Raw genomic sequence first — 22,011 nt, 5'->3', positions numbered from 1 at the left:
TGAAAGTCAAAACACAGCACTGCACCAGCTACTGAGAAAAATGACTGCCACTGCTAAACCCACGACAATACTTCTTGGCAATCTGGTGGAAAGAATATTTCAAAATGGACTAAACCTCCATAAGTTCACTGGGTCATTCAGTAAACTGAAATAAGTTGCTCTTATCAGCTAATTCTATGCAGTTCCTAGCTGAACAAGTCTTCAGCCTTTTCCTTTCATTTTTTTCTTTCTTTCCTTCTTTCCCTCCTTCCTTATGACCCACTTTCAGGCAGACTTATGTCTTAGAATACTCTACGGCTTGTTAATGAGGATAAGAACACCAAGAATAACCCTATCAAGCCACCCAAGACACTTGGATAATCAAAATGAAGAAAGATGTAGATGTTTAAAAACCTGCTGAAAATTTCAATTGTTCTAAAGGTGTTATGCTTTGTTAGTTTATTCGTGAATGTTCATCACCTCAGGTACAGGTAATTATTTTATTCTTATTGCATTTTAGAAAATCCTTCTTCTTCCATTACATTTTTAAGTTTTTCTCCTTCTTTGAGGAGGGCACAAAGGATTGAAAACAAAAGTAGGCAACAGTATTAATATGGTATAATTTGATATCAATTGGTTCTAAAATAATGAATTATCTAAAAAAATAGGAATAAATAATGCTATTTGAAATGAGGGACCAAGTAGTTCTAGATTAAAATAAAAAAAAGCTTGCTTGGAACTTGTAAGAAAAGACGTGCAAAGAAAAGGCTTGATGAACTGGAAGGTACAGTATGAAGATGCTAATTATTGGGATGTGTAAATTCTCATACTGCTTAAGAAAAGGCAACCCCCCCCAAAAATTCCATTTTATAGATCTTTCATTAATGCATCCCACTGAGTTTGGGGTTCAGATGTTGGTTGGTTGGTTGTTTTTTTAACAATGCATATATTAACTTGTATATATTTAGAAAAATCAAGTAGAATTCAGACCCAGATATTCTTCCACATGACTGCAATATTCAGTGAATTGCTGTGCCATTACAGCATTTTCCTCCCTCTAGTGCAAAAAAAAAAAAATTATACAAAACAGAATGGATGCATTTTAACAACAAGGACTGTATTTATTTTTTTTTTCCAGGAATATACAGTAGAGCTTTTATTTGAGAAGCACAGATGCAAATTTATGTTAGTGAAGGGAAATTAAAAGGAAACAGATTTCCTCTTTTGTGAAGCATGCTATTGTTTCTGAGGTGCTGGGTATAAGGGTAGCACCACATGATTTTCCCCCCTCTACTTTTGTGAATCTTTGTTTGTTTTGCAACATTTTCAGTCCATGGTATTGAGGTAATTGAACCAATAAGAAATAATGTTTAGTAACTTAAGTAAACTCTTATTAACAATCTCCCTTTCTGCTAAATAATTTGTTAGAATGCCAAGCCACAGAGTAAAAAGTTTTGATTTTCAGTTTCCCAAAATACGTGATGCTGCTTTCAGGAAAAAAAGTTATTAGAATTTATTAATTAGACGTTATTATAATTACATATTATTGGTTTTAGAGGTTAGTAGTTAATAATTATTAATAATTATTATATGATTATTACTACCTTGTGCTAGTAACTGACATTTTAACTACAGCATGACTAGACTTAACATATCTTAAAAGTATAGTGGTGCTGTATTAACACATTTTAGTGTAACAAAAAGTACCAACCTAAAAAATTCTATTTTAGATATTGTAGTAATGAAATCAATCGCATCTTCATTTGCGAATAGCTGAAAGCAAGTGTTTCTCAGAATTCATGGAGTTAAGCAAAATACAACTATTCCCAGAATTTTTTCTAACATTAACTCTACACACAGAGCTAAGAGAAAAGCACAACAGATGAAAAGTATAATTCGTTTACTGTACTGTTTTCATTCCTCTAAATTACCCAACCATGTAAGACAAAAGGCATTAAAAAAGGTATATCTACTATTAAATGAGAAAAGCCTACCTGTTTCTAACCATTATGCTGCTAGGAACCTAATGAAAAATATGTTAAGCCACTAATAAACAACTTGGGTTCATTAAGAAAAAAAAAGAAAACAAAGTGGCAGACACATCACAAGAACATTGAAAACTAACCTCTTTCATTAAGGAAAGAAAATGTTAAAGCATTTATACTGCTTTCCCTGCCGTTTTGAAGGATTAAGCATAATATGAAATGGCTTCAGACATGCCACTCACTCTGTCAGGTATCAGTTCAAGGTAATATCTGTAAATTTATGTTCTTGAAAATTATTGTGGTGTAATTTGTTGTAATAACGTATTGCCTATAGCTTTTGAAACACCAGTCAAAATAGCTATGTAAGCATTGACAGTCTATTTCTGCATATATTTATAATGACATGCATTTAGCTAGGTTTTAACCTAGGGAAGTTTCAACTTTCAAAATGGAAAAGTTAATATAGTGAATGCACTTAATGTTCAATTCTTCGGGTATTTAGTAATAATACAAGTTAAAATAAAAACTAACAATCTCTTCAAGTTACATTATTTCAACCCAAACTTCGTTAACTAGATTTTTTATTTTCAGAGTTGCCTTACTCTGTTTTCAGTACCTGATGCTACACACCTGGGTTTCTGAAATCTAAGAAAACTGTTGTATGATGGTAGTGAAGAGTTTTTCTGTTTTTTGCTTAATCCTGAATTTTGTATATTATGATGATCTTGTTTAGAGTTTTTTCAAATATTGAAGATCTATTTTGTGTTGCCTGTGAGAAACAAAAATGCTGGTTTTCACTTTAACAGGATTTAAGATATCGGATGTGACACTACTTAAAGAGACATTTGTGCAAAGCAAATACTTAATACAATAATAACTCTTTTTCTGCTTAATTGTTATGATTCCTACTCTGTCTCAGTGTATACTGGGCAGTAAACTGTTTTCTATTTCATTGTAAGGTTTGAGCTGTGTTGTTATCAGAAATTCATATTGATGTAAGTCAGCTAATAGTATTCCATTGACACTTTTGCTTAAGCAATGTCTCCAGAATCTGACCATCTTTTGATACAGTAATGTATTATATATATATTAACAGGCAAAAGGAGAGGGAAGACAGTTCCTGCTTTACTTAAAAAACCCTACATTGTTATCCCCTATCAACAAGAACAGTTCCTCTCTTTCACAAACATACAATAAAATAAAACCACAAAAAAATACAGTAAAATAAAATAGCAAACCATACAGGAAAAAATGATTACATCCTATCTTCAATATATCCATATTCAAAGAAGCTCAAAACCAGGGCGTGCTGAAGTGTGTAAATTAAGTGACTCTACTGAAAAATGTTATTGGACCAGATGCTGTTCAATTTGTCCTGAATGCAGAAATCCTACAGGCCCATCCTCAAAAGTTTTTCCAGGCTAATTTTAGGCAGTGGAAATTAGATCAAATTCTATCCAAACAAGCAATGAAAGTTTTTCTTAAGCATTTCCAATTCTAATTCAAGTATAGAATGCATAGCAAGACAAAATGCCTTTTCTTAGTCCTGTTCTGGTTCCTCTTACTATTATTTTGTAAAAAAATTGAATTGTTGATGTGGAACAAGATGTGTTTGATATTTTATCTAATTGCTCTATAATGAACACCTGTCTCTATACGTCATTTATATCAGGTGTCTATAATACAGCAACTTTTGTTAAATACTGCAGAAAACAGTTTCAATTTGATGCCCTCTTAAATATCAGTAATATGTGGTTAATTTTTTTCTGCAGAACTAGAAGGGAATATTATTTATTCATGAGGCATCACACAAAATTCATTAGCACAGATGTTACTGCCTGCACAAAGAATTCCAAATGAACATGATGGGTTATAAATTGAAATTAAAATTGACTAGTAATGCAAATCTTAATAACTGCAGAAACAGGACTGTGTAAAGCCATGACATTGTGTACAGTATTTCTCTCTCATGAGCTGCATAAAATATATATTTATGGATAGTGTCAAGCTGTATCTATGGAGGTATATTAGAAATGAGCCAAAACTCACACATATCATTAGTGGCCAAAGCAGCCACTTAGTGAAACAATGTGTTAGTGCATTATCTGTATGTGATTAATAATACTGTATTACTGTAATAATTAATTAATTAAAAATTAATAATACTGTAGTGATAGGACAAGGGGTAATGGGTTAAAACTTAAACAGGGGAAGTTTAGATTAGATTTCCTGTTAGGGTGGTGAGGCACTGGAATAGGTTGCTCAAGGAGGTTGTGAATGCTCCATCCCTGGCAGTGTTCAAGGCCAGGTTGGACGAGGCCTTGGGTGATATGGTTTAGAGCGAGGTGTCCCTGCCCATGGCAGGGGGGTTGGAACTTGATGATCTTAAGGTCCTTTCGAACCCTAACTATTCTATGATACTATGATTCATCTGTGCCAGGGGAAACAGCCTTGTTGAACAGTCTTTCCACGACACTTTTGGAATACGTAAATTCTGGTTTTCTGACTGCATTTTCATTAACAGTTCAGCTGATGCCTTTAATAATGTTAATATATCTACTGAAATGCTTAAGATCTCAAATCATCTGTCCATTTCCAAAAGTGATAAACATGCTGTTAGACACAGGCAATCTATTATTCTGCCAAAAAATGTTTTGGTAAAATGGACACAAATCTTTATCAGGAACATGTGGGATGTTAAGTTAGCTTTATAAAAGCATAATCAGAATTCACATATCCAACACAATCCCAATTGGAACAATAAATATTATCTCTAATTAGAGCAGCCTGTGACACACTTATTAATTATATGTTACATTTAAAAACCTATTCAGAAATTAGAGTGAGGAGAAAAAGTACAGCCTTATGAGGGAATGACTGAAGATTGAATCCATTGTTTTTTTCCTTTCTCTTATTTTGTTACTGATACTGTTGTACTTACCAACCATGCAGCTACGCAGTTTTAGTACTTACATGCATTATGTTGTACTTACATAATTACATTATGATGTGTAAACCTACATTTCATTTTCATTGTTAAGATATATGCCGTGATTTCAACCAACATGCTAGTATTGAAGTTCAACACTATGAATTTAGTAATTTATTATTTTTTTTTTAGTCAAATAACATTTCTTTTAAATTTGTGGTTCCAGCAAATTCCCCTATTAAAGCATCACAAGAAAAGTGTGGCCAAATAATTAGGCAAAGTTCTATGCAAAATTGAGACAAACAAGGCAATCCTGAAATTATCAAACTGCTATTCCTTTAAAAAAGATAAACTACACTTGCTGCTACTATCTATCTCAAAGGGGAAATTATCCATCTTGTCTTTTCTCTTAAGATAAAATCTATTAATTAAACTTTTAAGTTTTAACTAAAAGAACAAAATTAGAATTAATTCTGCAGCTAGTTCATAGAAATAAGTTTCAAGGAAAACATTCATTGCCAGTTCAAAAGAATGAGGTATTATCATGACCTTGTTGCTTGGTGCAGCAGGATTATTTCTCTTTTGAGTATATATTTGTCATGAACAGTACTTCTTTAGATGGCAGACTGAAACTACTCAACTTCAGGAAAAGTATTCAGGAAATAAATCTGAAACAAAAAGAAATTTAAGGTCCTTTCTGCAAGGTAGACAGGAATTTCAAGAAATATGGGACAACTGAGCAGGACACATACAAAAAGTCAGAAGTGAAGTGGAAAAAGCATAAGAAGAATGAGATACAGAGAGGAATGGCGTACGTGTTGAAAAATAGGGGGAGGAAAACATGAAGTTAAGAATGCATTATTTAGACAGAATAATAATAAAGATATGAGAAAAGATGAAAATAATTTCTTATAAATAAAAGCTACATGACTGTATACATATAAAAGCACTTCTATAGATCTAAAAAAGGAAGGAAATAATAAGCAATTTTCAGATTTTGTCATTTGCAAATTACATGACTCATCCTAGGAGAGTGTGAAATTTATACTATCCAAGGATGTAATTCTTTATATATCATATGTTTTACAGAAAGGAAGGATTGGACCAGATTTACTTTTAAAGCAGATATATAGTTGTATTAAAAAAAAAAAAAATAAAGAACATAGATGGACAAAAATTTCTGAAGTTGGAAAATAGAGTTTGATTGTAAGTATAACATGTGCTATCAGCATATTATATGATGTGCACAAAATACCAGGCAGAAAACTTTTTTATCATTATTTATTTTATTAATGCCATCTAGATATTCAAGATCAGCCTTCAAATGATAATGACTTTCAAATGATACTAACCAAGAATCTAAAAATGGCTTTTTTTTTCTCACTTCTGTCTTTTTTTTTTTTCTTAAATATAAAAGGATTAGGGAAAACACAGCTTTTATTTAAAATTATTAATAATTTCCACATAAGTAATCCTGCAATAATTAAGCTCATGCTCAAAGGAGTAGGATCATGGATTTACAGAATCATAGAAAGGTTAGGGTTGGAAAGGACCAACTAGTGCCAACCCCACTGCCATGGGGAGGGACTTCTCACCCTACATACAACATGTCACCCAAGACTCTCCAACCCGGCCTTGAACACTGCCAGGGATGGAGCATTTACCACTTCTTTGGGTGACCTGTTCCAGTGCCTCGCCACCATCACAGTGAAGAATGTCTTCCTTATATCTAAGCTGAACTTCCCCTCTTTAAGTTTAAACCCATTAACTCTTGTCCTACCACTACAACCCCTGATGAGGAGTCCCTCTCCAGCATCCTTGTAGGCCCCCTTCACATATATTGGAAGGCTACTATGAGGTCTTCACACAGCCTTCTGTTCAAGCTGAACAGCCCCATCTTTCTCAGCTGGCCTTTATATGGAAGGTGCTCCAGCCCCCTGATCATCCTCATGGTCCTCCTCTAGACTTGTTCCAACAGGTCCATGTTCTTTTTATGTTGAAGACACCGGAACTGTACACAATACTACAAGTGAGGTTTCACAAGAGCAGAGTAGAGGGGCAGGATCACCTCCTCCTATGACCTTCTGGTCATGCTCCTTTTGATGCAGCCCAGGATACGGTTGGCTTTCTGGGCTGCAAGCGCACACTGTTGGCTCATGTTCAGTTTCTCATCTACCAACACCCCCAAGTCCTTCTTCACAGGGCTGCTCTGAATCTCTTCTTTGCCCAGCCTGTAGCTGTGCCTGGCATTGCCCCATCCCAGGTGCAATATTCATAATTTTCACCATATAAAGAAAATTATGATTAAGAAAAGGATCATCAATAAAAAAATAAGATATGGTAAGGTAAAATAACAAAATGCTTTATCACATTAGATCATGTAATAACTTAAAGTGTACAACTTTGTTTTCAAATGCAGGCACTGTGTAAACAGATGTTTTTTAACAAGGATCTTCAATGAAAAGAAAATAAAATACCCTGACATGTAACTTAAAATCAGATTTCAAAGGAGGAAAAAAAAGTATTTTCCGTGTCTTTCAAGGAATAGATTTTTGTTTCTCACTCTGTCTGTGAAATTCTTTGAACACCTCAAGCCTTTTCTAAAATGAAAAATATCAAAGGATTTTGAGGTAAAGCTTCTTGCCTTAAATTACAAGTTTAAAGATCAGGTAACTTTGAAGACATTTCAGCTCTTCAACTGAAATAAATAATGTAGATGCTGGACCTGAGAAAAGCTGAATAACACACAGCAGGATGTTTGAATCTTAATATATACTGTTGCCTTTGAAACCTTGTGATACAAACATGTCAATTTTGAGTCGGAAAAAAAAAAGAAAGTAAAAAGAAGAAGAATTCAACAATTCATCCTGCTGAATAAAAGCCTCTTGATTATTATCAAGCATGTGGAGAACTAAAACCAAAGAAATATTTGGTCATTTATGAAATTTCAGATTACTTCTAAGATACATTGGTAATGCAAGATTTTGAGAAATTACACTTCTCATTGATAATAAATATTGTCAATGATTTCATTTAGCACCTTGTCACCTCTGACTTTTGTGCACGTAAATATTTTTATGTGACTGTATCTCAAAATCTGAAGAATGATACTTTAAATTCTTAAGCATATGTTTCATATTTTGAAGAGGGCATTTGATTAAACATTATAATCTTCTCCTTTGCCAAAATAATCAAGAATTTTACTTAAGTCTAAACATATAAACACAACTTTTCAATTTGAGCAAGTACCACTCTCAGTAGTAGCCCTGGGTATATGTTTAAAATTAATCTTAAATATTAGGCCTCAGAAGCCTCAGGATTAAGGGGAAACAACATTAGCAGTATAGAAAAAATTATGGAATCAAGAGAGACAAAGTAAAATTCTTCTTAAAAAAAAAAGGAAAAAATATACATCTATTAATCTGTTTTTTATGAAGAGTTTTTAAAGTAATGGAAGGTTTATGACAACATAGTATTGTAAATGAAAGTGGGAGGACAGTAAGCAGGACATTTTGTGAGTTAAGCCTTGCAGGAGAAGATAAGGAGCAGTGAACAGAAGCCTGGCAAAATGTTAAAAGGAATACAAATAGGGAAACATAATGTTCAGATAAGAAAGTTCACTGAAGAACCTTTATAGGCTATAAATAGTGAATTAATAGTAACAAGACTAGCAGGTGGTTGATGAAAGAAAAAAAAAAGAAAAAGGAACCCATGGAAGTTCATTTTGCATCATATATTTCACACCTTGTGCATTATTGACTAGTAAGGAAATAACTGAGTTTGGTAGTGATGTTTTCATATTAAAAGAATATTGGAGCATTGGAAACGTACTTTTCTTACGTATCATCAAAACTGTTCTTTCCTGATAGAGAATAAAGATGAATAAAGGTAAGTAAAGCCTGAGGCACCTGATGCTCACAGCAAACATCTAAGATAAAATCATCAAATCCAGCAACCTTAACTAATTTCAAAAATCTTATTATAAAATTGCTTAGTCTCCCTAGCCTTACTTATACCATTTTAAAGACAAAATCTACTCCTACTTCAATGATTTTATGGAAAAAAAAGGCATTTAAAAAAATTATTATTTGATATAGCTCAGGACATCTAAAATATTTTATGTTGACTGATTACATTTGCCCCCTTTTTAAGGCCATCACTGGGGCATATTTTCTGTATTAATTGTCTTCCTTTATCATCTTTTAACTCCTTTCTTTCCGTCTCTTCAATTACATATAACTTTATGGTCTTTTATACGCCTATTCATAGATCTGGAACCACCTCCCGGAAAATGTCAGTAGTCTCAATATGTTCCCAGCTCATCTTTTCTCTGGTTCATTCTATCTTCAAAAATCTTGTTGCTCTTCAGGGGTAAATTTACCATTGAACAGGATATCAACCTATACTGCTTCCAGCTTATGCCTTTTTACTGTTAATGGAAAGTCACAGTTTACATCATATATTGTACCATGCTCTGTTGTGACATTTGAGTAGCTCTTCTTAAGATCTGGTGAGAAGAAGATTTCCAGTGTTTTGACATCAATTTCTATCCACTATTAGACTGCAAATAAAGGAAATTGACTTTCTTGTGGGAAGGGAAAATAAACACACGGATTCTTCTAACGATGTAGTGAAGTGGCTAACCTCTCCTGGATGGACTGAAGTTCAAGATCTGTATCACCACATTGAGAGTAGAGACTGAATTGCTGCTCACCTAACTGGTGAGAAAGCAACGTTCAGGCTGTAAAAGAGTTACTGCCTCCTGTTGTTATTTTCTGTATGTTATCAAATATTCCAGAGGAGGAGAAAGAAGAGCTGGAAAATCATAAATCTTGTATCTATTGTACAGGAACATCACCTGGCACAAAAAAAAAAAAACCTAAGCAAATTCATTCTACCAACTCAAAGAGAGGGAGAGAGATTTGTTCCTGGAGCTCCTACAGTCCACAAGTGATCCCTTCTCACTGTTTTTTTTCTCAGTGGGTTTGTATACATACATGTATACATACATACATGTATATACATATATATACATACATGACAAGTCTTTGACTCAGTAAAGCTTCCAAGTTGGTATTTTTATTAAAACAGCTCTATTTTAATTAAAAGAAATATTTTAAATAACCTGACCTTTTTCTTTTTCTAATAATTCTCAACTGTATCTCTTATAGAAATCATGCATAATATAACATAAAGGCAGTGAGAATATCATCTCAATTTCTGTCATCACAATAGTTTTGCTTGACTAAATTCTCATCTGAAAGTTGCAAGCAAAATATCATGTGTAGTACAGGAAATGCAGAATAAGACTTTATTAACATTAGCTCATGATACTGTTCTTACACACTGTGTGAAAATGATATTTAATAAAGCAGCAGCTTTTCAGCTTATATGAAGAATGATTTTTTTTCATTTAAAAAGCAAACTGCTAGTTACTCATACATATATTTACACATACCCAAATAAAAACAAACAAGCAAACAAGTTGTATGAAATTAATCAGCTAGGTTAACCTATACAAAATTAAATCAAAAGTAAAAAAAACACTGATAAAAAGTAAGCAAAACCCCAAAACTAAATAAAGTAAGAAAAAAAACTACTGATAAAACAGATTGCACTTAGGATTCTTATCATCTCCTCTTTGAAAAGTTCTTTTTAACATGTCATAGACTGATTTTTGTATTAATATTTATTATTATTGTAGAAGTACCTAAAATAATAGAAGTTACATTTTTAGAAACATGCTTGTATAACAACTATCAAACACAGTTTCTGACAAATGTATACTTATTATAAAAGATTAGTAGAGTAGTTCAGAAGGTAAGTAGAAGGAAATAAAATGTTTTCAATTAATTAATTACATACTTCAATAATTGAGTTGTTTAAATGGAGATATCAAAAATAAACCTTAAAAATAAAAAGTCATTAGTAGCTGAGATGTTTCTAAAAGTGATCCTTTCATAAAATTTATAGAGGTCTAGTTTCTTTTTCTCCCATTTTTAATCATTAATCCATCATTTTGAGAATACCATGGCATGCTTATTTTTTATAAAGTCAATTTTATGAATCTTCTCATGAATTATACTAATATTCTACCCTGAATTTTCAACACCTACTGTTAAATCAAATAACAGAGCTAACTCAGCTCAGATGAGTAGTCCTTTGCACCTTCACAATCACACACATGAGCATATGCAATACATCCTTCTTCTGTGGTGATAGAATTTTAATTGTGATAAATTATCTTTGAGGCACACCTGCAGCTCTCTCAGTAAGAAGTGACTGTCACTTAAAAATGGGGGACCTGCAGTGTCATTGACAACTGTAATCAGAAAATAAATTGTTTGTTTCTTTTTTCCTCTTGAAAGCATGTGCAATGAATTCTGAGTCATGTCTGAGTCATACTCTCTCTGGAAACAAATTCATTGGTAAATGAAATCAACTATAAAGAACAAAACCAGAAGCTACAGGATCTATGGACAAAAATGAGTATTTTATTTGGAGCTCACCCTAAGATGCCAAATGTCTTGACTAAAAAGACTTAGTTTAGGACAGATAATCCAAACTAGGCAATAAATGTTATCTTTTTAAGATGATTTCTCCTAACCCATCAAAAGTCAGAGTTGTAGAGACTTTATTAACTGTCATTGTTCTGGTTATCAATTTTCAAGTCTATCTCTGTTGCATCTGATGTCTTCACCATTTTCCTAGGTGGCATGTCAAGTACCAACTATCTTCAAATGATCTCATGAGGCAATCTGAGTGTTTATTCCTATTTTTTTTCAAGTGTCCAGTTTTTAAAAAATCTTGGTGTCTCAATACTAATAAAGAAACCTTTAGTTTAATTTTCTGAAGAAGAAAAATAATATTTTTTTTTTAACACTGTTTGGTAAATTGTCTAAACAATTCAAGGTCCAAAACCAAGATAAAATTATTAAAAAAAAAGAAAAAAAAATTATAATCATAGGAATATTTCAATGTTAATGGAAGGTGCCGTGGCAAGCGGGTTCTAACTACATGATCTTTAAGGTCCCTTCCAACCCTAACCATTCTATGATTCTATAATTTTGTGATTATCTAAATCCTCCATTTGTATGGTTTAATAAGGCAAACTGGTGGGATCAGAACAAGAACTGAGCTGTAATTAAGTTGTACATGAAACAGTATGATCAGAGATACGTTGAGTGCATTTAATTTTTTTTAAGAAATTAAAGTGTTCTCAGCTTTACCACTGTAAATGCAATCTAATTTTGTTCATAATGATAATGCCTACTTCATCTTTCAGACTTTTTATAAGTGGGCTAAGAGCACAGCAGAAAACACATCTTATGCTCTGTATGAAAAGAATGTGTACAAATTTAAAAGGAGAAAATAAAGATTAAAAATATGGTTATTTATTTCTGGTGTCACAGGAAATTTTTAGGTCACAAAATGTCCTAACCATCAGATCTGGAGGAAAAGCTATAACTCTCCTTCAGACGACTGAGTGAGACTTCCCTCATGTTTTCAAATGTCCTCGTTTTCACAAGTATGTTCATGCATATGCCAAGTGTTCTTAAGTCTTGTTTGCACTGAAACAGGCAGAGATAGAAAATAAACTTGAGCGTATGCTGATAACAGGTCTCAGATATGATTTTCAGGCAACATTTTGGTCATCAGCAGAGAATTGGGGAAACACAGAGAAAAAGACAAAGAACAAAATATATATATATTTTTTTTTATATATACTCCAATTAAAAATATATAACCATGTATTTTGCAGTAGAAAATGTCTTTTATATTTTGATGGACAAAGGTACTTACAGTTAAGATTGAACTGAAGAGTAATGTTAGGAGCCACTGTGAAAATGACTAGATAGAAGAAGAAAACTGGCAAATAATTTTAAGAGATTATATATATTTCAACTGAAAGTATGAAATTAAACAATTCTACTTCACCTCATCTTCATGCTACACACATTAGACTCTTACATTGACTAACATTTCCATACAGATCATGAACTCTACAATTTTCTGTATATTGCATATTTACTTTCATCTAATTCAGTTATGTTTCAGAAGACTAAGAGAGTCTTGCCAAGCCTATATGTTACATAGCTTATTTGATTGTTAATCCGCATAATTCTAAAGGCCTACATCTGAAACAATGACATTAAATATTATGCCAAATTTTAATTATTTTTTTAATTAGTAATTTTAAATTAACATATAATGTTCTATTTACAAATCCAGTAGAGGTAACAGTGATTCACTTGGTCCACTCTCTTTCGAATAATGTTATGTGACCTAGAAAAATAGACCAATTGATAGTCTCAATTCCTGTGGACAGAAAAATGTTTGTTAAAAATAACTCTTCTGAAGAAAGACTAAGTCTGTATAGATTATGTACCATAGAGTCATAGGACAGTTTGGGTTTAAAGATCACGTAGTCCAAACACCCTGTAATGAGCAAGGGCATCTTCACCTGTATTAAGTTACTCAGAGTCCTGTCCAACCTGATATTGAATGTTTCTAGGGATAAGCCATCTGCTACCTCTCTTGGCAACCTGTGTCTTTAAGTATCAAAAGGCCACAAGGTCTCCACAGAGCCTTCTCTTCTAAGGTGAATAACCTCAACACTCACAGCCTTTCCTCACAGGAGAGGTGTTTATCACTGTGATCATTCTTGTGGGCTTTCGCTAGACCCAGATGCCAGAGCTGAATGCAGTACTCCAGGTGAGGCCTTACCAGAGCAGAGCAGAGGGGCAGAATCATCTCCCTCAACATGCTGGACATTCTTTTTTTGATGCAGCTCAGGATACAGTTGGCTTTCTGGGCTGCAAGTGCACATTGCTGGCTCATGTCCAGCTTTCATCCACCACTATCCCAAAATGCTCTTCAGGGCTGCTCTTAATCCCTTCATCCCCCAGCCCATATTAAACCTGAGGGCTGTCCCAAACCAGGTGCAGGATCTTGCAATGCATGTAAGTTACAACTTACAATTGTAAATGTTAGGATAAAAAATAAATTGGCTGACTAAGGAAGCTTACTCCTTAGTGGTTGGTTTGAAAGTATCTGGTCTACTGAACCTGAAGCAATTAAAAAAAAAGGGTTTGGTGATTATAAGTGGATTTTGCTAGGATGGTATTTTAGATTATACAATTGCACTTGACAATGCACTGCAAAATTGGATCACTACTTTACAAATTTAGGGTGAAAATTTGATTTCTTCTGGGGCTAAAGTTTATTATTTAAATTCTTGCTTTCTCAAATTCGACATTTAAAATCAGAGACATATAATAAAAATATAAATTTACATCAATAGAAAAGCCAAGTATCTATAACAAAGTCATATTCTTGGAAGTAGCATTTTCAGTTAACATATTCACTGGTTTAACAGCCTTTACTAAAGACATTCTAAAACCTTTTCAATTCTACTGCACAGGTTACAATATCTACGTTGTGATCCAGGTGCTCAAAAGATGGGAATTGCTATATTATTATAGACTTTTAAAGGTAGAATTAATCTTGCACCAAATAAAAATTCTCCCTTTGAAAAGTTTTCTGTGACTTTTGAATAGATATGTTCTTTGAAAGTCCTTGGAATTTTCATGTTTGTGTAGCTGAATGAAGTCCTTAAAGGAGTTACATTTGTTTTGTAATTAATCATGTTCTGTTAAAAAGAATATCTGCATTAAATTAATAGCAGTTCTAATATAAATCATAGCATGTAAATAACTTTTATACTGATACCACTGCAAAATAGAACTATACTATTGATTTTTTTTCATTCTGACAGGTTAGTTGGACACAATTCAAGTAAGCTCCAATTGAAGCCAGGAGTAAGATGAATCTATTCAAGCATCAGAAGTAAAACAAAATACTGATTTAGTAAATAGCAAATTAACAAGCTAAAGGACCTGTCTGCAGATCACATTTCATATAAGATTAATCCTTGGTGCTCCTGAATGCATTGAAATATGCAATTACAGTAATTGGCAGAAATTTTATCCTCTACCAGGATTTATGAGGAAGTTTATAAATGACTGCTCCCAATAGAACCTGTGAAAATGAAGTCAGACAAGAGGAAGTCTGTAAAGAAGCTGCTCACTCCAGCAATTCAGGGTTCTTTGCCACTTGACAGGCAGGATGTATGAATGCTATCTGCCCATGACATTTCAGAGCGTTACAAATCACTCCTGCTTTCACAATTTGTAAAGCATGTAGGTTGAATTTAGTAAACAAAGAAAGACCAGATCACCTACCTTGTTATTTAACTGGCTAGGTACCACTACTATTACATTTCATGTTTGAATATTATATAGGTATATTTATAGACATATCCTAATTATAGTTGATATAACAGAGCTGCAATTCCCATACCACACAGGAGTTACACAATAACTGTGGAGCTGGATACCTACTTCCATTGAAATTATCAGTCATTTCTGGCTCATTTTTTGCCTAGCGGACTCTACTTTAATATCTTTTTTTTACAAATCACAAGCATAAGAACATACTCTTGAAAAAGGTACTACTTTGAAAAAGGGTCAAGCTGATTATTTGCATTAAGGTAATATTTTGTCTACTATTCATTTGTGTGTGCGTGTCTGTGTCCGTGTGTCTGTGTTTAGCCCTGGCCAATAGACAGAAAAAAAAAAAAAAAGTTATTTTTCGGATGGAGAGAATAAAGCAAGATAGGAGATGGACTACAAAATCAACATATTTCTAACTCTCCTAGTGTAAGAAAATTAATTCATTCGTTTGCTGCACCTAGCAATACCTTGAAATCTTTAATTTGGCTTCAAGCTTTGAGGTTTCTTTTATTTAAGTATGTATGAAGGTAGCTGTTTGAAACAAAATTGGAGAGAAAAAAATCCACTCCAACTTTCTCCAATGTCTACATGTCCTTATTTTCAGGACACCAGAACTCCACACACTAATCCAAGGGGGATCTCACAAGAGCAGAGGGGCAAGATCACTTCCTTTGACCTGCTGGTCATGCTTCCTTTGATGCAGCCCAGGATACAGTTGGCTTTCTGGGCTGTGAGTACATACCTGAGGCAGCCTAATGTGGATTCAAAAAGTCAAATACTTAATTTTTTTAATTTAAATCAGAGTAATTAATTTTTAGTGCAAAAGAACATGCCATTCAGCTGAGTGGAGTGCCTCATTAGTGTGATTACAGTAAAATATGACCAATAAATCTTGGCAGAAAAGGGATATCTCTATTACTATTTTGCCACAGTATACTACAGTCTAAAGACTATTGAAAGAGTCTTTCTTTGATGTGAGATTTTCTTTTGTTTTTTTTTTTTTTAACCTTTACCAAATTTACTACCTTTTAAATTTAGTTACTAAATAACAGGTTAAGAATAAGACAACTCTGGACACCTTTTGGAAAGTTATTGAATCTTCAAAGACTATATATTCACTTTACTTCTTTTTTACTTAAGTAGGAAAAATTCCAAGGTACTGTGTTTTAGATTTAAGTGAATTTAGCAAATACTTTTAGGCAGGTAAATGCCATGTATCATATTTACCACCAGTATCCTCGATGCCTTCAATCTAGAGAAAGCTCAAGATAGAAGAGAAAATAAATGGTGTTTCATAGTTTGTTCTTCTGTTCCAACATAAACTGGAGGAAAAAACAGTGTTAGAACTAAAATGAAGCCTACTGTTAAAAAAAAATTTGCAAAGTGTTTGGGAATATTAATTAATGTTAGTCTATATTCATATTTAGAGTTTCTGAACCTAATTACAGCAGGTACTTCAGAAAAAAATTGCCAAGTCATAAAGCATACCTCTTGAGCACCACATAAGTACTTCTGAAATAAATATTCAAGAAGAAGCAATAAGATTTTAATTAGAACTAACCAGTGATGTTTATTGTTGTGTCAGCAAAAGAACAACAGAACAAAATGTGTGAAAGATACAACTTAAATTTATTTACATATCAGAAATCAAAACAGGGACTTTGTATATTGAGCTAGTCAAGCTGTAAATGAGGTTCTTACTGATAGAATTAATCTCCTGTCTTGCAGACAAACTTTAACACACCAGAGGAAGGCACTAAAAATGTAGGAGCTGTTTAGCTTAGTATGAAATACTGGTGAGATCTCTGCTGAACAGAGATTGATGCCCTTAAAATCATGTCTCCTTTTTTTAAAAAAAAAACCTGTTATTAAGGTATGCTAGCTTAAAAAAGTTTTGCTGCCAAGCTGAGTGCCCCCCAAATGAAGGGCATGACATATAAAAGCTGACAGAAAACATACCATTCCAAGATCCAATTCAAGAGACATTAGGATGTGAAGCTACTAGTCATCAAAACATTGATACTGTAGGGATGGCCAGAGGCAAAGAAAGCAGCCTCATGCTTAATTCATTGTTGCTGGTCTGTTTGTGATTAATTGATGGCTGTTGGCAGTTATGAAACAAAAGAAAAATAGTGATTTTCAGCACCATGAAGAAAGAAAAGAAACTATAATTTTCATGAAGGACATTTGTCTATTAAATTATTTTAATAAATAAATTCATTAAAAGTGAAGGAGTTTTCCCTCACAGGCATAAAGCAAATAAACAAATTAAGGCTATGTTCTGAGAATATTCAGTCAAGTGTATTGACTGAAATAGTGGAGAGAACCATTATATTCTCTGCATGCACTAGAAAAACCTTAGATGAAGAGTACAGTTTTTTGTACTTTAGAAAACAAATAACTATTTAAGACCTGATAGGACATTATACAGAGATCCTTGAGCCAAGAGCTACAAAGCTGTTGTCTTGACATGGCACTGCATTGTAGAAAACACAGAAAAACACTCTACTTGTGAAAGCTGCATGAGCTGCATTTGTGTAATGCTAATAGCTGCAGTCTCAGCAGAACTGATCAGTTGATCCACTGAAATGACCACACTGAGCGCAGGATGGGGGTAGTCTGGAGATCCCTGACAATGCAGTATTGATGTGTTATAGCAGCTTTCTTTCTGTTTCGCTGAAGACATGCTCTTTTCTGGGTGTGCACAGCTGAAATCCTAGATTTACAGAGCATGTCTGAAAGATTGGTAGCTTGGTGTCATACTTGATCAAAGACATCTTTTACCCTAGGTTCAAATCTGTCTTCTACAGAGGCAGTTAAAGAACTCTTGTTCTGTTTCTGGTGCTGGGACTAGCATGTGTAGCTCGGATCTGGAAGTTTCTAAATTTGTAAAGTATTTTTTTAGTGAAATCTGATAAAGAGTAATTGTCAATACTCTGTGAAAAAAAGTTTTCATATTCCCTTCTTACTATCAAGTGATATGCATACTAAAGGCATGCCTAAAATCACACTTTCAGGCTGAATGAATTGCAGACAAAACAAGTCAATTACCAAACTAGTGCTGATCCAAAAAAACCAGTATTCTTACCACAGCAGTAATAGATTTATCACCAGTACAGAGTTAATGCAGTTCGTCTGACTTACTTTGGGATAGGAAGAAACATTCCCCAACCCCCTTTAGCTGTACCGCCTAGATGTCCAATGCCTCTAAAGAGATTTTGCAATGGCTAACTCAGCGATAGATGTCTACACCATGAAATCTATATTTAGCCAGACAAATACAAGCCTGACAGTTTATTCCAATTGTTCAGTTTAGCAATTGAAAGCACTTTACCCTGCTTTCTTAGTTATTTTAGGGTAAACAATAAAAAATTATTTCCTTTTTTCCCAGAAATTAAAATCTTTGAAACCGGTATTTTTTTTTAATTTTTTTTTTCCCTCCACCTAACAGAATATTATTTTACAAACATTTTATAAAGAAAGTAAATAAACTTTGAAAATTACAAGTTGATTCTTTCAGCAGGTTAAACTAAAGGCACAAAGACAGATAAAGGAGAAAAAGATAAAAGTATACTGATAATAGCATAAGGCTTTAGAATTCACAAGTAGTCTGTCAAGAATTTTGTTCAAATTAAAAACAGATCAGAGAATAATCATTCCACTTATCTATATGCTATATGGTGAAGTAATTTCCAAATTAAAAAAAAAAAAACAAAAAACAACAAACAAAAAATGAAAAGGCTATCCGTATATAAAAGGATTACTATGTTACCCTGTCTGAAAGTACTGAATTTGTACTCTTCTGTTCATTCTTCTCATTTATAGTGGCCACATAATTAGTGGGCATAGTTGACATTCTGGCAACAGTATCTACTGAAGTCAATGCAATTATACTGTGCTACTGATGACTGTCAGCACTGATGAGCTATTTTGAATTCCTGAGATTCATTGATGCCTTACTTTCCTGGAGAAGAAATAAGGAGCATAAATGTATGTTAACATAAGAGCTCCTGTAGCAGCAGCGACTGCTATTTATAAGGACAGTATCTGTGAACTTAAGAGAGGAAAATAGTCTTTCTTCACTGTTATTATAGTGACAAACATTTGTATCAGGACTTTTAAAGAATGTGTCATGAAATATCTGTAAGCAAATGTTCCTTTGGTTTTAGCAGTTCAAAAGACTTTTATTTTCCAGGGTGTATACCATCCATTTTATTTTCCATAATTACTTTTACATCTCTGAATCATATAAGCACTGCAGATGAAGCACTAGCCCCAGTAAATTCCACCAAGAGTTTTGAAATTAACTTCAACAAAAACAAAATTATATTTACAATATTTCAAGAAAAAGACTGATCACTCTTGCCAACTATTCTCCCATTTACAAAGCAACATACTAGTTGCACGGCTATGAAATGAGACAAACCCATGGTTAAAAATAATGATTTCTTCCTTATAGATTATAGTTTATTCTTTGAATAATCAACCTTATTTGGCATTGAATTGTCTTTTCCCTTCAGTTTCTAATTACTCAGAAATTATTCATTTAAAAGATTGTTCTTGTTTGCCTTGAAAATTTCAGTAATAATGTCCAGTTGGCCAAGAAGTTCCCTGTGAAAACACAGCTATAAAATAAATAATTATTTATTATATTTTTTTCCTTTGGAAAAAGTTTCCAGTTACCTAGAGCAGCTGTTTTAAGGTTGAATTACCTTGTTTTTCTGTTCTAGCTACTCAGATTTACTATTTCTTTATATAGATGTTCTTTGAACTTTTATTAAAAGTGTAGCAGATGTAAGGCAGAGTGATGATACTTTTAAATTTTCCCTTTCTCTTACAAATTTTGCCAGAAAACATTACATGGTTCTAGTGTGGCTTGCCTAAAGGTAATTAAAAGTATCAGTTCTACAATGAAGACACATTGTTCTGCTGTTCTTCAATACTTCTAACAAGCCTTTCTAGGAGCTCACTTAAGAAATCAAAACAAAATAAAACAAAAAGACAAGAACTAAATACAGATATTTCACAAAGTAGTTAAAATCAGGTTTTCACACTTATATTTAATAACAAAATAGCCCAATCTTTAGCAATGCAAAATACTTATCTACTCTCACAGAAGAATGAAACATTTTTTGGTCTACAAGAGGAGACTTTCCTCCCAGAAACATTCTAACCCCCTTCATCTTTGTAATGGATTTTAAAATCCAACATAAAAGCTTTGATTAAATTTATTTCACTAAAATTTTATCTAACAGATCACTCAAATTCTGGAATTGCACATGCATGAACTATGCTGTATTTTTTCTTTTCAAAAGAGAAACAAATACCTCATTACCAAAAACATGATATAGACACTGGAACATTTCTTGACTTATTTCTGCTCAAAAAATTCCCAGAATATTGTTTGAAAGACAGATTGTTTTGTACCTTAAGTCTAAAATTCTCTTAAAATACTAGCTAAGAGTTGAGAAATTAAGGGGCATAGTTTTACTTAACAGTAATTAAGAGTATATAGGAAGAAAATCAGAAAGAAATCCAAAATGACACATTATCTTCTTAAGGTAAATATAATAAAGTATTATGTAAATGCATTAATCTGCAAATGCTTGTCTTGTTTATTGACAAAATAAATCAATTCTGTTAACTTTGATCTCCTAAAATTCTAAGCCTAAAAGATATTCAATATATTTAAAAATTCAATAAATTAATATGCAGTTATGCTAAGAGAATTAAATTATTGCATCACTGTCTAGCAGCAGACTCCAATGCAAGTTTTTCTCAGAAGTTTCCCTTAAGAATAACCTAATAATAACCAGATATCTATCAGTAATATGTGTCCATTGTCATGGGCATGTAATACATGTCATGGCTGTCCATTGAACAAAAAGAGAAACATTATGGTAAAGCAAAACCAATATTTGTCCATAAAATAATGTAAATAAGGAAATAATTAAATGTGTAAGATTGACAGATTTTGTACAAAATTCTAAAATCAGCAGCATTTGGCAAGCTCTTATGGTACAGAAGAAAGAAATGGTAGGTTTTATTTTATAGGGAAAAGTTCTGTTGTGGTTTAACCCCAGCCAGACAGCTTTTCACTCACTCCCCCCCTTCTTGCCCTCCCCCTATTCCCAGAGGGATGGAGAGGAGCATAAAAAATAATGCAACTCCCACAGGTTGATATAAGAAGAACAGTTTAGTAACTAAGGTATAGCACAAATCACTACTGCTACCACCAATAATAATAATGATAAAGGAAATAACGAGGGAAGAGAATACACCTCACCACCAGCCAACCAATAACTCGCCCCCCAGCCAAACCAAGCACCACTCAATATCTCCTCCAACCTTGCAGTCCCCCTAGCCTGTTTGAGGTAACTCCCAGTTACATCCTGGGCATGACATGCTGTGGTATAGAATACCTCTTTGGTCAGTTTGGGTCAGGTGTCCTGTCTCTACTTCCTCCCGGGTTCCCCTTTTCCCTGCAGAGCATGAGGCTCACAAAGTCCTTGGCCAAACCAAAATATCATTGTTATCAGCTCTGTTCCCAGCTGAAAGTCAAAACACAGCACTGCACCAGCTACCAAGAAAGAGAAAAATGACTGCTACTGCTAAACCCAGGACAAGTTCAGAACCTCTGAGAGATCTCTGCCTATACTTCCATGCATATACTGGCACTCATTACGTACCTGAACACAATACAGCTTAGAGAGGGGAAAGAAAAGAGCACAACAAGGGACAGGCAGAAAACAGCAAATGCAGGTATATCCCAGGGGCTCTTAGAAAGGTCCAGGCTGCAGAACAAAAGATTGTTTGGCTGAGG

The 22,011-nt window shown here is 33.5% G+C and overlaps 1 protein-coding gene across 5 annotated transcripts in view; it reads right to left on the bottom strand.

The window, feature by feature from the left end:
* MGAT4C (MGAT4 family member C) overlaps positions 1-22,011 on the bottom strand; it is a 420,654-nt gene that overhangs the window by 358,561 nt on the left and 40,082 nt on the right. Inside the window, exon 2 of one of the 5 annotated variants that reach the window (XM_061369336.1) lies at positions 5,443-5,561. The exons of the other annotated variants lie outside the window; for them this stretch is intronic. The gene's annotated coding sequence lies outside the window, so the exon portion shown is untranslated. The remainder of the gene's footprint in view (positions 1-5,442; positions 5,562-22,011) is intronic. 5 annotated transcript variants of the gene reach the window in all.

Source organism: Neopsephotus bourkii, unplaced genomic scaffold (assembly GCF_033783945.1).
Source record: "Neopsephotus bourkii isolate Nb327-2 ecotype Australia unplaced genomic scaffold, CSIRO-AGI_Nbou_v1 NB_1493, whole genome shotgun sequence".
In the NCBI taxonomy this organism is placed as follows: Eukaryota; Metazoa; Chordata; class Aves; order Psittaciformes; family Psittacidae; genus Neopsephotus; species Neopsephotus bourkii.
The sequence above is the reverse complement of the archived record's forward strand: the minus strand, read 5'-3'. Positions and strand labels throughout refer to the sequence as shown.